Source organism: Somniosus microcephalus, chromosome 6, assembly GCF_052327205.1.
Source record: "Somniosus microcephalus isolate GS21.2 chromosome 6, FLI_Smic_1.0, whole genome shotgun sequence".
In the NCBI taxonomy this organism is placed as follows: Eukaryota; Metazoa; Chordata; class Chondrichthyes; order Squaliformes; family Somniosidae; genus Somniosus; species Somniosus microcephalus.
Window position 1 is genome coordinate 44,317,559 of NC_140992.1, and position 14,389 is coordinate 44,331,947.

Genomic DNA, 14,389 nt, shown 5'->3' on the forward strand with positions numbered 1-14,389 from the left:
TGAGTAGCCGCCATCTTGCTTCCATTCTTTTTCCTGCTTTCTGCGTCTTTCTTTTCAAATATACATTTCCAGCAAAATAAAATTGCTTTTATTAAATTGTTTTTAAAAAAAACTTCATTCATTTGTAAATATTTTCTCTAACCTGAAGATTCTTTTTCCTACCTTTCCCCGTTTTTGTTAGGCCTCAAAGCCTGGGCCTTTCTTGCCCAACCAGGCCCGAGCTAGGTAATTGTCCCACGGCTTCTGCTAAGCTCCTCACCCCACCCCGGTGTCACGTTACCCGGGGCAACGGCGTCAGCCACGAGGGTCACGGTGCGCGCGCAGCAGGAGCAGCTGAGACGCGGCGTCTCTCTCTGTTCCCCGCTCGGCTCGGGCGGGGGGGGGGGCGGGGGCTCTCGGGAGTGCGGATCTCGGGCGGGCTTGCTGAGCGGGAAGGGTTACCCCGGCAACCGGGCCTGCCGGCCGTCTCTCACAGCTGCAATCGGCGGACTTGAAGCCAGCTCGGGAGGGCGGGGCTCCGGAGAGCGGGAGGGCGGGGCTCCGGAGAGCGGGTGCTCGGGTGATCGGGCCTCCGGAGTTCGGTGCTTGGTTGCGGGGGGGGTGCGGGGGGGCGAGCCTCGGGAGATCGGGGGGGGGGCGAGCCTCGGGAGGGGGAGCCTCGGGAGATCGGGGGGGGGGCGAGCCTCGGGAGATCGGGGGGGGCGAGCCTCGGGAGATCGGGAGGGCGGGGCTCCGGGGGGGCGGGGCTCGGGTGATGGGGGGGCGGAGATCAGGGGGCTCGGGGACTCTCCCCCCTCCCCTTCCCCCCCTCTCATTCCCCCTCTTCCCCCTCCCCCCCTCCCTTCCCCCCCTTCCCCTTCCCCCCTCTCTTTCCCCCCTTCCCTTCCCCCCCCTCCCCTTCCTTCCCCCCCTCCACTTCCTTCCCCCCCTTCCCTTCCCCCCTTCCCCCCTCCCCTCTTCCCCCCCTCCCCTTCCTTCCCCCCCCTCTTCCCCCCAATCGCTCTCTCTCTTCCCCCCAGTCGCTCTCTCTCTTCCTCCCAGTCGCTCTCTCTCTTCCCCCCAGTTGCTCTCTCTCTCTCTTCCAACAACAACATACCCTCGAAAAAGCCTCGGCACCGCCGGGCACTCCAGCTAGTTTATCTATGTATATAAATTGGTACTTCTGTCATTCTGTCTATCTGTCTGTCATCGCGTGCGCGTTGCGGGTATGCACTCGAAAGTTACAGGGCGTACCTACGCGCACGTTACCTCCAAAGAAAGCTTACGCTTCCGAGACGGTTTTAAGCGTATTTACGTTTCGGCCGGGCTAAAATCGCGCCCCGCGGTATCTGAAAAACCTTCAATGTTCCGCTCATTAGCATCTCATTATCCGCTCATTAGCGACAGAGTGACCTCGAGGTCGACCAATCGTACGGCGGCTTGCTGCCAGCGTGCGGCCGGGCCCTCCTACGGTCGAGTGACGGGACGATTGACCAATCCTATGCTTTGGTCACCTGACGGTCGACCAATCGGTGCATGTGTGGGCGGGCCTTATCGTTCTGAACCGAGGTGAGTAGCCGCCATCTTGCTTCCATTCTTTTTCCTGCTTTCTGCGTCTTTCTTTTCAAATATACTTTTCCAGCAAAATAAAATTCAATTTATTAAATTCTTTTAAAATAAATCACTCATTTGTAAATATTTTATCTCACCTGTACATTCTTTTTCCTACCTTTGCCCGTTTTTTTTCTTAGGCCTGAAAGCCTGGGCCTTTCTTGCCCAGCCAGGCCCGAGCTAGGTAACTGGGCTGCTGCTAAGCTCCTCACCACCCTCCCCCCCCGTGTCACGTTACCCGGGGCAACGGCGTCAGCCACGAGGGTCAGGGTGCGCGCGCAGCAGGAGCAGGTGAGACTCTGTTCCGCGCTCGGCTCGGGCGGGGGGGGGCGGGGCTCTCGAGAGTGCGGATCGGGTTACCCCGGCAACGGGAGTGCGGGCCGGCTGGGGCTTGGAGAGCGCGGCTCTTGGCCGGGGGGGGGGCGGGGCTTGGAGAGCGCGGCTCTCGGCCGGGGCTCGGAGAGCGCGGCTCTCGGCCGGGGGGGGGGGGCGGGGCTCGGATAGCTGGGCTCTCGGCAGTGCGGGGCGGCGCGGCAGGGTTACCACGGCAACCGGGCGTGGCCGTGCTTGTCTCTCAGCCTCAAGCCCTCCCTTCTTCCCCCCGCCTTCCTTCCCCCCCTCCCTTCCCCCCCCCGCCCCCCCTTCCCTTCCCCCCCGCCCTCCCTTCCACCCCGCCCCCCCCTTCCCCCCTCCCTTCCCCCCCTCCCTTCCTTCCCCCCCGCCCTCCCTACCCCCCCCGCCCTCCCTTCCCCCCCCACCCGCGCGCTCTCTCTACCCCCCAGTCGCTCTCTCTCTACCCCCCCAGTCGCTCTCTCTTTCCCCCCCCCCCAGTCGCGCTCTCTCTCGCCCCCCAGTTGCTCTCTCTCTCTCTCTCTATCAACAACAACATGCCCTCGAAAAAGCCTCGGCACCGCCGGGCACTTCAGCTAGTATATCTATATAAAGCGGTTCCGAACGTTTTGTCTGTCCGGCTATATGCTCGAAAGTTATAGGGCGTACCTACACGCGCGTTACGTCCAAAGAAAGCTTACGGTTCCAGGACGGTCGTAAGCGTACTTACTTTTCGCTCGGACGAAAATTGTTCGCGCCTTATGCAAAGAACCTTCAAAATTCCACTCATTATCTGCTAATTAGCATTGAGTGACTGACGTCAAGGTTCGACCAATCCTGTGCCGTCACGATTGACCAATCCTACAGTTCAGTCGCCTGATGGTTGACCAATCGGTGTGTGTGTGTGGGCGGGACTAATCGTTTTCATCTCAGGGATCTGGCAGCCATTGCCTCAAGCTAAAAACCCCATTTACTTCCAGCTCAAAATCTGCTGATCCAGCTTCGAAAAAGTTAGTATCTCTTTTAAAAATAACATAAGATTTACCAAAAACATTTTATAAGTACTTTCACTTTCATCTTTGAAGGTATTAAAAGGTACAAATGTTGCCCGGCAGCAGATTGACAGAGGGACACAGAGACAGGGCCCAAAGCCTGGGACTCGATTTAAAATGTTGCCCAGCAGCAGATTCACATAGGGACAGAGACACAGGCCCGAAAGCCTGGGACTCGATTTAAAATGTTGCCCGGCAGCAGATTCACACAGGGACAGACAGACAGGCCCCAAAGCCTGGGACTCGATTTAAACCGCCCGGCCCAAAACAGCCCTGGCAACCGCCTGATGGTTGACCAATCGGTGTGTGTGTGGGCGGGACTAATCGTTTTCATCTCAGGGATCTGGCAGCCATTGCCTCAAGCTAAAAACCCCATTTACTTCCAGCTCAAAATCTGCTAATCCAGCTTCGAAAAAGTTAGTATCTCTTTTAAAAATAACATAAGATTTACCAAAAACGTTTTATAAGTACTTTCACTTTCATCTTTGAAGGTATTAAAAGGTAGAAATGTTGCCCGGCAGCAGATTCACAGAGGGACACAGAGACAGGCCCGAAAGCCTGGGACTTGATTTAAAATGTTGCCCGGCAGCAGATTTACAGAGGGACACAGAGACAGGCCTGAAAGCCTGGGACTCGATTTAAACCGCCCGGCCCAAAACAGCCCTGGCAAAGCCGGGCTCCCCCAGCTAGTACCTGTATAAAGGAGAGACAAAGAAAGGTCCTCGGTATTCCCGTTGAGTTTACCCAGAATTTCACTTTGGGGATATTAAGTAAATCAGCTGTCAGATTCCTAGCACAACGATAAGTGCCTTGATTTATGCAACTTTAAAGATTGTCAGAAGGTTAAAATAAATATTGTCCCATTATTTGTTGTTTTGAAGATTTCAGTTGCTGCCAAGCTTATGCAGCTTACTGCAGCTGATAATGTAATTTTTTTTTTATATTCGTTCCTGGGATGAGGGTGTCGCTGGCAAGGCCAGCATTTATTGCCCATCCCTAATTGCCCTTGAGAAGGTGGTGGTGAGCCACCTTCTTGAACCACTGCAGTCTGTGTGGTGAAGTTACTCCCTGTTAGGGAGGGAGTTCCAGGATTTTGACCCAGCGATGATGAAGGAACGGCGATATATTTCCAAGTCAGGATGGTGGGCGACTTGGAGAGGAACTTGGAGGTGATGATGTTCCCATGCGCCTCCTGCCCTTGTCCTTCTTGGTGGTAGAGGTCGCGGGTTTGGGAGGTGCTGTCGTAGAAGCCTTGGCAAGTTGCTGCAGTGCATCTTGTAGATGGTGCACACTGCAGCCACGGTGCGCCAGTGATGGAGGGAGTGAATGTTTAAGGTGGTGGTTGGGGTGCCAATCAAGCGGGCTGCTTTGTCCTGAATGGTGCTGAGCTTCTTGAGTGTTGTTAGAGTTGCCCACATCCAGGCAAGTGGAGAGTATTCCATCACACACCTGATTTGTGCCTTGTCGATGGTGGAAAGGAAGTGAGACACTTGCCGCAGATGCCCAGCCTCTGACCTGCTCTTGTAGCCGCTGTATTTATGTGGCTGGTCCAGTTAAGTTTCTGGTCAATGGTGACCCCCAGGATGTTGATGATGGGGGATTCGGTGAAGGTAATGCCATTGAATGTCAAGGGGTGGTGGTTAGACGCTCTCTTGTTGGAGATAGTCTTTGCCTGGCACTTGTGTGGTGCAAATGTTACTTTCCACTTATCAGCCCAAGCCTGAATGTCATCCAGGTCTTGCTGCATGTGAGCATAGACTGCTTCATTATCGGAGGAGTTGCGAATGGAAATGAACAATGCAATAATCAGCGAACATCCCCACTTCTGACCTTATGATGGAGGGAAGGTCATTGAAGAAGCAATTGAAGATGGTTGAGCCTAGGACACTGCCCTGAGGAACTCCTGAAGTGATGTCCTGGGGCTGAGATGATTGGCGTCTAACAACCACAACCATTTGCCTTTGTGATAGGTATGACTCCAGCCAGTGGAGAGTTTTCCCCGATTCCCATTGACTTCAATTTTACTAGGACTCCTTGATGCCATACTCGGTCAAATGCTGCCTTGATGTCGATGGAGGGTGTCCTCAGTGTGAAAACTCCAAAAATACTGTGCGGTGCTCACTGCTACTAATGCTGTCATGGACAGATGCATCTGCGACAGGCAGATTGGTTAGGACGAGGTCAAGTAGGTTTTTCCCTCGTGTTGGTTCTCTCACCACCTGTCGCAGGCCCAGTCTGGCAGTTATGTCCTTCAGGACTTGGCCAGCTCGGTCAGCAATAGTGCTACTGAGCCACTCTTGGTGATGGACATTGAAGTCCTCCACCCAGAGTACATTCTGTGCCCTTGCTACCTTCAGTGCTTCTTCCAAGTGGTGTTGAACATGGAGGAGTACTGATTCATCAGCTGAGGGAGGTGGTAATCAGCAGGAAGTTTCCTTGCCATGAGACTTCATGGGGTCCGAAGTCAACGTTGAGGACTCTCAGCGCCACTCCCCCCTGACTGTGTACCACTGTGCCACCACCTCCAGTGGATCTGTTCTGCCGGTGGGACAGGACATACTCAGGGATGGTGATGGAGGAGTCTGGGACATTGGCTGAAAGGTATGATTCTGTGAGTCTGACTACATCAGGCTGTTGCTTGACTAATCTGTGGGACAGCTCTCCCAATTTTGGCACAAGTCCCCAGATGTTAGTGAGGAGGACTTTGCAGGATCGACTGGGCTGGGTGTGCTTTTGTTGTGTCCGAAGCCGGTGCCTAGATCGATGCCGAGTGGTCAGTCCGGTTTTATTCTCAATATTGTTTCTTGTAGCAGTTTGTTACAACTGAGTGGCCATTTCAGAGGGCAGTTAAGAGTCAACCACATTGCTGTGGGTCTGGAGTCACATATAGGCCAGACCAGCTAAGGACGGCAGATTTCCTTCCCTAAAGGACATTAGTGAACCAGATGGGTTTTTACGACAATCTGGTATTTTCATGGTCACCATTACTGATACTAGCTTTTTATTCCAGATTTATTTAATTAATTGAATGGAAACATAGAAGATAGGAGCAGGAGTAGGCCATTCGGCCCCTCAAGCCTGCTCCGCCATTCAATGCGATCATGGCTGATCATCCAAATTCTGTACCCTGTCCCTGCCTTCTCCCCATACCCCTTGATCGCTTTAGCCTTAACAAATATATCCAACTCCTTCTTGAATATATTTAATGAATTGGCCTCCACGGCCTTCTGTGGTAGAGAATTCCACAGGTTCACCACTCTCTGGGTGAAGAAATTCCTCCTCATTTCTGTCCTAAATGGCTTACCCCTTATCCTTAGACTGTGACCCCTGGTTCTGGACTCCCCGACCATCGGCAACATCCTTCCTGCATCTAGTCTGTCCAGTCCTGTCAGAATGTTATAAGTTTCAGTGAGATCCCCTCTCATTCTTCTAAACTCCAGCGAGTATAAGCCCAATCGATCCAATCTCTCCTCATACGTCATTCCTGCCATCCCAGGTATCAGCCTGGTGAATCTTTGCTGCACTCCCTCCATGGCAAGAACATCCTTCCTCAGATAAGGTGACCAAAACTGCACATAATACTCAAGATGTGGTCTCACCAAGGCCCTGTAACAACTGCAGCAAGACATCCTTGTTCCTGTACGCAAATGCTCTCGCTACGAAGGCCAACATACCATTTGCCTTCTTAACTGCCTGCTGCACCTGCATGCTTACTGTGGTAAACCACTGTTATAGTTATCACTGTATATTGTTCTCACTGTTCTCACTGTCACATCACTACACGAGGTCGCCTCTTGTCGCACTGTTATACCTGGGCTGACCACCTCCGACTCCGCCCATTACCTGCCCAGGTATAAAGGTAGCTGACTGGCTAGTATTCCTCCCTGTTGGATCGGATCACCCACGAGGGTGGGCTCTGTTATTTAGCCAATAAAAACCTTCAGTTACGTTCTTAACTCGTCGCCTTTTATTGGACTAATTGATAGGCATATCAATTTTATTGGCTAAATTTTAAAGATGTCTGATAATGAACAGCAACAGCAAGGAGCTCACCCAGCAGCACAGCAACAGCAGCCTCCAGACAACGGGCCACACCAGCCGGCTTGGCTGCAAGCCTTGAAACCACCATACCTGGATCTAAACCCACAGGCACCAAACTCAGCCAACGACTTCAAACACTGGCTGGACTGCTTCGAATCGTACCTGGAGGAAGCCGTCGTCCCTCAGAGATCCAAACTAAGAGTCCTGAAAGCCCAAGCGAGCCCGAGAGTATATACACTCATCCAGGACATGACTACGTACGACGACGCCATCAACCTACTGAAACAGCAGTACCGGAGCCCGGTAAACTACATGTACACTAGGCATCTCTTAAGATCTCGCCAGCAACAGCCAGGAGAATCGATAGCTGAATTTTCACGAGCGCTGAGACAACTCGGCAGGAACTGTGACTTTAAAGCGGTGACGGCTACTGCGAACATGGAAGACAATGTCCGCGACGCCTTGGTGAGAGGCCTACGTTCCGACTACACACGGCAAAGACTGCTTGAAGCTAAGGACATAGACCTGGACAAGGCCGAAGCCCTCGCCCTCACCCTAGAGGCCACCCAGCAAGACCAGGAAGCGTTTGCCAGGTACTATTCGCGACCCTGGGACTCGGGCCCGACCCCCACCCCACCACCCTTCACAGCGCTGCCCCCGGGACCTACCTCAGCGTCTGCATCACGGATCCGACCGGGCCCGCTAGCCCCGGTACCGGCCCCGACATCAGGCAACCCCGATCGGGCCGCTGGCTGCTTCTTTTGCGGCCAGGAGAAGCATCCGAGGTCGCGCTGCCCAGCCAAAAACTCGACCTGCAAAACCTGCCTCAAGAAAGGCCACTTCTCCAAGGCCTGCAGAAGCAAATCCTCAGAAGCCAGCAGTGCCTCATGCGAACCCTGGGGGCGGCCATCTTTGTGCGGGGCAGCCGAAGCCTGCAGAGCCTCATGGGAAAACCAGGGGCGGCCATCTTTGTGCGGGGCAGCCGAAGCCTGCAGAGCCTCATGGGAACAGCAGGGGCGGCCATCTTTGTGCGGGGCAAACGATTTAAACAGAGCCTCATGTGAACTACGGGGGCCGCCATCTTCGCCGCCATCTTGTCATGACAACGACGCGCTCATCTACACCCTAGCTTCCGTGACCCTGGATCAAGCCCGCCCGCACCACCTGGCCAGCTCAATGATGGACATCAAAGTCAACGGCCACGCCACGACCTGCCTGTTCGACAGCGGAAGCACGGAGAGCTTCATCCACCCAGACACGGTGAGCCACTACTCCCTCCCCGTCCTGCCAACGCGCAGCCGCATCTCGATGGCATCGAGGTCGCACGCCACAGACATCAGCGGCTACTGTGTCGTGACATTGTCGGTTAAAGGGACAGAGTATAAAAATTTTAAACTCCTCGTACTCCCCCAGCTGTGCGCTGCCGTCATACTAGGGCTGGACTTCCAATCCCACCTCCAAAGTGTAACCCTAGCATACGGTGGACCCCTCCCCCCACTCACAGTCGACAACCAGCGAAAGTTAAACCGCCCACCGCGTAACACCTGCAGCCTATCCACCCTCAAGGTACCGCCACCTTCCCTGTTCGCTAACCTCACCCCCGACTGCAAACCTGTCGCTACTAAGAGCAGGCGGTACAGCGCTGGGGACAGAGCCTTCATTAGCTCTGAGGTGCAGCGACTCCTGAAAGAGGGCATTATTGAGGGGAGCAGCAGCCCCTGGCGTGCCCAGGTGGTGGTAGTCAAGACCGGCGACAAAAATCGCCTGGTTATCGACTACAGCCAGACCATAAACAGATACACCCAGCTGGACGCATACCCCCTCCCCCGCATATCGGACATGGTCAATGAGATTGCACAATACCGCGTATTCTCGACCATCGACCTCAAGTCGGCCTACCACCAACTCCCCATCAGCCCGGAGGACAGCCAGTACACCGCCTTCGAGGCGAATGGCCGCCTCTACCAATTCCTTAGGGTCCCCTTTGGTGTCACCAACGGGGTCTCGGTTTTCCAACGGGAGATGGACCGGATGGTTGACCAGAACGGACTACAGGCCACTTTCCCCTATCTCGATAACGTCACCATCTGCGGCCGCAACCGGCAGGACCATGACGTGAATCTGGAGAAATTCCTCCGTACGGCCCAACGGCTGAACCTCACCTACAATAAGGAGAAATGCGTGTTTAACACAGCGCGCCTTGCCATCCTTGGCTGTGTAGTAGAGAACGGAGTCATCGGCCCCGACCCCGAAAGAATGCGCCCCCTCATGGAGCTACCCCTCCCCCACTGTCCAAAAGCACTTAGGAGAACCCTGGGGCTTTTCGCCTACTATGCCCAATGGGTACCCAATTATGCGGACAAAGCCAGACCCCTCCTGAAAACCACATCCTTCCCCCTCACGGAAGAGGCGTGCGCGGCCTTCTCCCTCATTAAGGGAGACATAGCCAAGGCCACAATGCACGCAGTGGATGAGTCAATCCCCTTCCAAGTGGAGAGCGATGCATCCGACTTCGCCCTAGCCGCTACCCTTAACCAGGAGGGTAGGCCGGTAGCCTTCTTCTCAAGGACCCTACAGGGCCCCGAGACCCGACACTCGTCGGTCGAGAAGGAAGCCCAGGCAATTGTGGAGGCAGTACGGCGCTGGAGGCACTACTTGGCAGGCAAACGATTTACCCTCCTCACCGACCAACGCTCGGTTGCCTTCATGTTTAATAACAAGCTGAGGGGCAAGATCAAGAACGACAAAATCTTGAGGTGGAGAATCGAGCTTTCCACCTATGATTATGAGATCTTGTACCGGCCCGGTAAACTGAACGACCCCCCTGATGCTCTTTCACGCATTACATGCGCCAGCGCGCAAAGTGATAGACTTCAGACCCTCCACAATGACCTCTGCCACCCCGGAGTCACCAGACTCTACCATTTCATTAAGGCCCGCAACCTGCCATACTCCATCGAGGAGGTCAGGACCATGACCAGGAACTGCCAGATCTGTGCTGAGTGCAAACCGCACTTCTATAAGCCGGACAGAGCAAGCCTGATCAAGGCCACCCGCCCCTTCGAGCGTCTGAGCATCGACTTCAAGGGGCCCCTACCGTCATCCGACCGTAATGTGTACTTCCTCAACATCGTTGATGAGTACTCCCGTTTCCCCTTTGCCTTCCCCTGCCCAGACATGACCAGTAACACGGTCATTAAATGCCTGAACAAACTCTTCGCCTTGTTCGGGTTCCCGAACTATATACATAGTGACCGGGGCGCCTCCTTCATGAGCGAGGAACTCCGTCAGTTCCTATTGGAGAGGGGTATTGCAGCAAGCAGGACCACCAGCTACAACCCCCGAGGGAACGGCCAGGTGGAAAGAGAGAACGCGACGGTATGGAAGGCCACCCTCTTAGCCTTAAAGTCTAAGGGCCTCCCAACCTCCCGCTGGCAAGAGGTCCTCCCGATTGCGCTGCACTCCATCCGGTCACTACTTTGCACTGCCATTAACACCACCCCCCATGCTCGAATGTTTGTCTTCCCCAGGAAGTCGACTACGGGAACCACCCTACCAACCTGGCTGACCTCTCCGGGACCCGTCTTGCTGCGAAAGCACGTGAGGGCCCATAAAACGGACCCCCTGGTCGAGAAGGTGAACCTCCTGCACGCCAACCCCCAGTACGCCTATGTGGCTTACCCAGACGGACGGGAGGACACTGTCTCCTTACGAGACCTCGCACCCTCACCCCCCCCTCCCAACCCCCCGAGTCCAGCCGAGGTAGACGGCATGCCGGAACCCCACGAGCCTTTGCCGACTACGCAGACACCAGCTTTAACACCGGATAATGTAACACCGCCGCTGCGACGATCGGAGAGGCTAACGAAGCCTCCGGACAGACTGACATACCAGAGCTGGTAATACACTTCACCCCGCCGGACTCTAATCTAAACAAGGGGTGAATGTGGTAAACCACTGTTATAGTTATCACTGTATATTGTTCTCACTGTTACATCACTACACGAGGTCGCCTCTTGTCGCACTGTTATACCTGGGCTGACCACCTCCGACTCCGCCCATTACCTGCCCAGGTATAAAGGTAGCTGACTGGCTAGTATTCCTCCCTGTTGGATCGGATCACCCACGAGGGTGGGCTCTGTTATTTAGCCAATAAAAACCTTCAGTTACGTTCTTAACTCGTCGCCTTTTATTGGACTAATTGATAGGCATATCACTTACCTTCAGCGACTGGTGCACAAGGACACCCAGGTCTCGTTGCACTTCCCCTTCTCCTAATCTATTGCCATTCAGATAATAATCTGCCTTCCTATTTTTGACACCAAAGTGGATAACCTCGCATTTATCCACGTTATATTGCATCTGCCATGCTTCTGCCCAATCACCCAACCTGTCCAAATCATCCTGGAGTTTCTCGGCATCCTCCTCACAGCACACACGCCCACCCAACTTTGTGTCGTCTGCAAACCTGGAGATATTACATCTAGTTCCCTCGTCTAGATCATTAATATATATTGTGAATAGCTGGGGTCCAAGGACCGATCCCTGCGGTACCCCACTAGTCACTGCCTGCCACTCGGAAAAAGACCCATTTATTCCAACTCTTTGCTTTCTGTCTGCCAACCAGTTCTCTATCCAAGTCAATACCTTGCCCCCGATCCCATGTGCCTTAACGTTACACGCTAATCTCTTATGCGGGACCTTATCGAAAGCCTTTTGAAAGTCCAAATACACCACATCCACTGGTTCTCCCTTATCTATTTTACCAGTTACATCCTCAAAAAATTCCAGTAGATTAGTCAGGCATGATTTAACTTTTGTAAATCCATGTTGACTTTGTCCAATTCTGTCACTGTTTCCCAAGTGCTCTGCTATTACATCTTTTATAATGGACTCTAGCATTTTCCCCACTACCGATGTCAGGCTTACTGGTCTGTAATTCCCCGTTTTCTCTCTACCACCTTTTTTGAATAGTGGGGTAACATTAGCTACCCTCCAATCCATGGGTACTGTTCCAGATTCCATCGAAATGTTGGAAGATGATCAGCAATGCATCTACCATTTCTAGGGCCACTTCCTTAAGTACCCTAGGATTTAAATTATCAGGCCCTGGGGATTTATCGGCCTTCAATTCCATCAATTTCCCAAACACCATTTAAATTCCGCAACTGCTGTGGTGGGATTTGAACTCACGTCTCCAGATTATTAGTCCAGTAAGATAACCATTATGCTACTGTACTCCTGTCAGCTCGTAGTTTGTACCTCCATGAAGCTTAGGTCTGTGCTTTTTAATGAATGCTTGATACGGCATTGCCTTCTATAAATCATACAAATGAACAATCTCCTCTTTTTCCTGATTGGCTAAGAGTCAGGAAGTGATAGGAGCACTGCCCCATGTGATCCTAGGTTCAGATACGCACAACGGTGTGCCCAGTGCTCCGTGGGGCACTACGCTGCGCACAACTCTGCAGCGTTTGAAAGCAGATTCTCAAAGGGGGGTTCACGTGAGGTAAGTGCGTATTTCCTTGCGATGTTGGTGGCGTACTCCTTAGCTACGCTGTCGACCGCGAATTCAGGGCTATTGTGTAAAACCACCCCCCCCCCCCCATTATATGACATCATTAAGTTTCTCTCCAGTGATTTACAAATGGGGAACGCTGCCCACATTCCACTTTTCCCATTCATATCACTGAAGTGCATGTCACATCAAATCACTAAATGTCTGCTTCCAAGCTGCATCCAGCCGGCTGTTCCAATGCATTTGACAGGGCTACAAGAGGCGACCAGGACATAGCATTATCTCATGGCAATTTGACACCATGACATCTCAAACTGATAATAAAAATATGCCAGCAGTGTATGTTACACACAGTATTTCCATACCATAGTACTTATTTTATGTAACTACAGTAAATTCGGATTGACTGACAGGAAGTTTCAGGATTATTTTTAGGCTAAGTATGTGATTTATCATCAGAGGACTACACTAATGCAGATTTTATTTGTTGAATTTAACTAATTATCTAAAAATACCTTCCTCCTGTTTTCAGAATAAGCAGTATGCTCTGTGCAAGCTTACATCATTGTCAGCATTGAGTAAAACAGCAAGGAAGCTACAAAATTAGCATACTTTAATAAGCAGTAACAAAGCAATGCTATATCATAAAGTTAAAATTAGAAAAGGAAAATTATATGATTGCCATAACCAATCCAAAGTCACACTGGGTATGGTATCATGAGCATGGCTCAAAGGAAACTTCCATCACACAGAATCTTGTTTTTAAAACTGTATAAACTTTCTACTGAAGTATGAAATGTTATACTGGAAATGCAAGACAATCTTCTAAAAACTGTATTAATGGTTCTATACTGCATTATTACAAAACATCTCATCCAAAAGACGGCACTTCCAACAGTGCAGCACCCCCTCAGTACTGCAGTGCAACTTGAACCCACCACCTTCTAATTCATAGGCGAGTGCTACCGAGACACACATGGCACTGTTTAGTTATACCATATATATTTTTACAACTATAGATAGAATTGTCAGACAAGAATATCAAACATCATTGTAACATAAAATTTACTATATCAGATAAATAGTTAGATCAGTCCCTGAATGTACAAGGATTTTATACAATCGACTCTTAATGATTCATCATATTACTAATTAGGCTAAAGATGGATTCATATAAAAACATATTTAGAAATTAATTTCAACATAGTTCAAAAGATTTTGATACAACTATTTAGAACTGATCGTATGATGTCTGCAGTATACTTAAATCTAAGGGATTCGATATCCGAGAGAGACATCAGTAACAACCAAAAAAGGGTGAGTAACTCTGCATTTCACTGGATAGATAGGAGACTCAGTAAATAGGTAAGAAAGAAAAATAATTGCATTTACATAGCACCTTTCACGACCTCAGGACGCCCCAAAGTGCGTCACAGGCAATGAAGTACTTTTGAAGTGCAGTCACTGTTGTAATGTAGGGAAACGTGACAGTCAATTTGCCCACAGCAAGGTCCCACAAGTAGCAATGAGATAAATAACCAGATAATCTGTTTTGGTAGTGTTGGTTGAGGGATAAATATTGGCCAGGACACCGGGAGAACATCTTTGAATATGACCATGGGATTTTTACATCTGCCTGCGAGGCCAGATGTCTCATTCAAGAGACAGCACCTCCAAATGTACAACACTCACTGGGTACTGCATTGAAGTGTCAGGCTAGGTTATGTGCTGAAGTCTCTGGATTGGGGTTTGAATTCACAGCCTTCTGAGGCAAAAGTGCTACCTCTGAGCCAGTTGAGTAAGTAGATGAGTGACTGACCACGGTGGAGTGATGGGGCAGGTCTGTTCCCTCATCCAC

General features: G+C 51.6%; 1 protein-coding gene across 3 annotated transcripts in view; it reads right to left on the minus strand.

Moving 5' to 3' along the window:
- The window catches only part of capn10 (calpain 10), a 72,649-nt gene that overhangs the window by 32,962 nt on the left and 25,298 nt on the right, over window positions 1-14,389 (minus strand). The window lies entirely within an intron of this gene.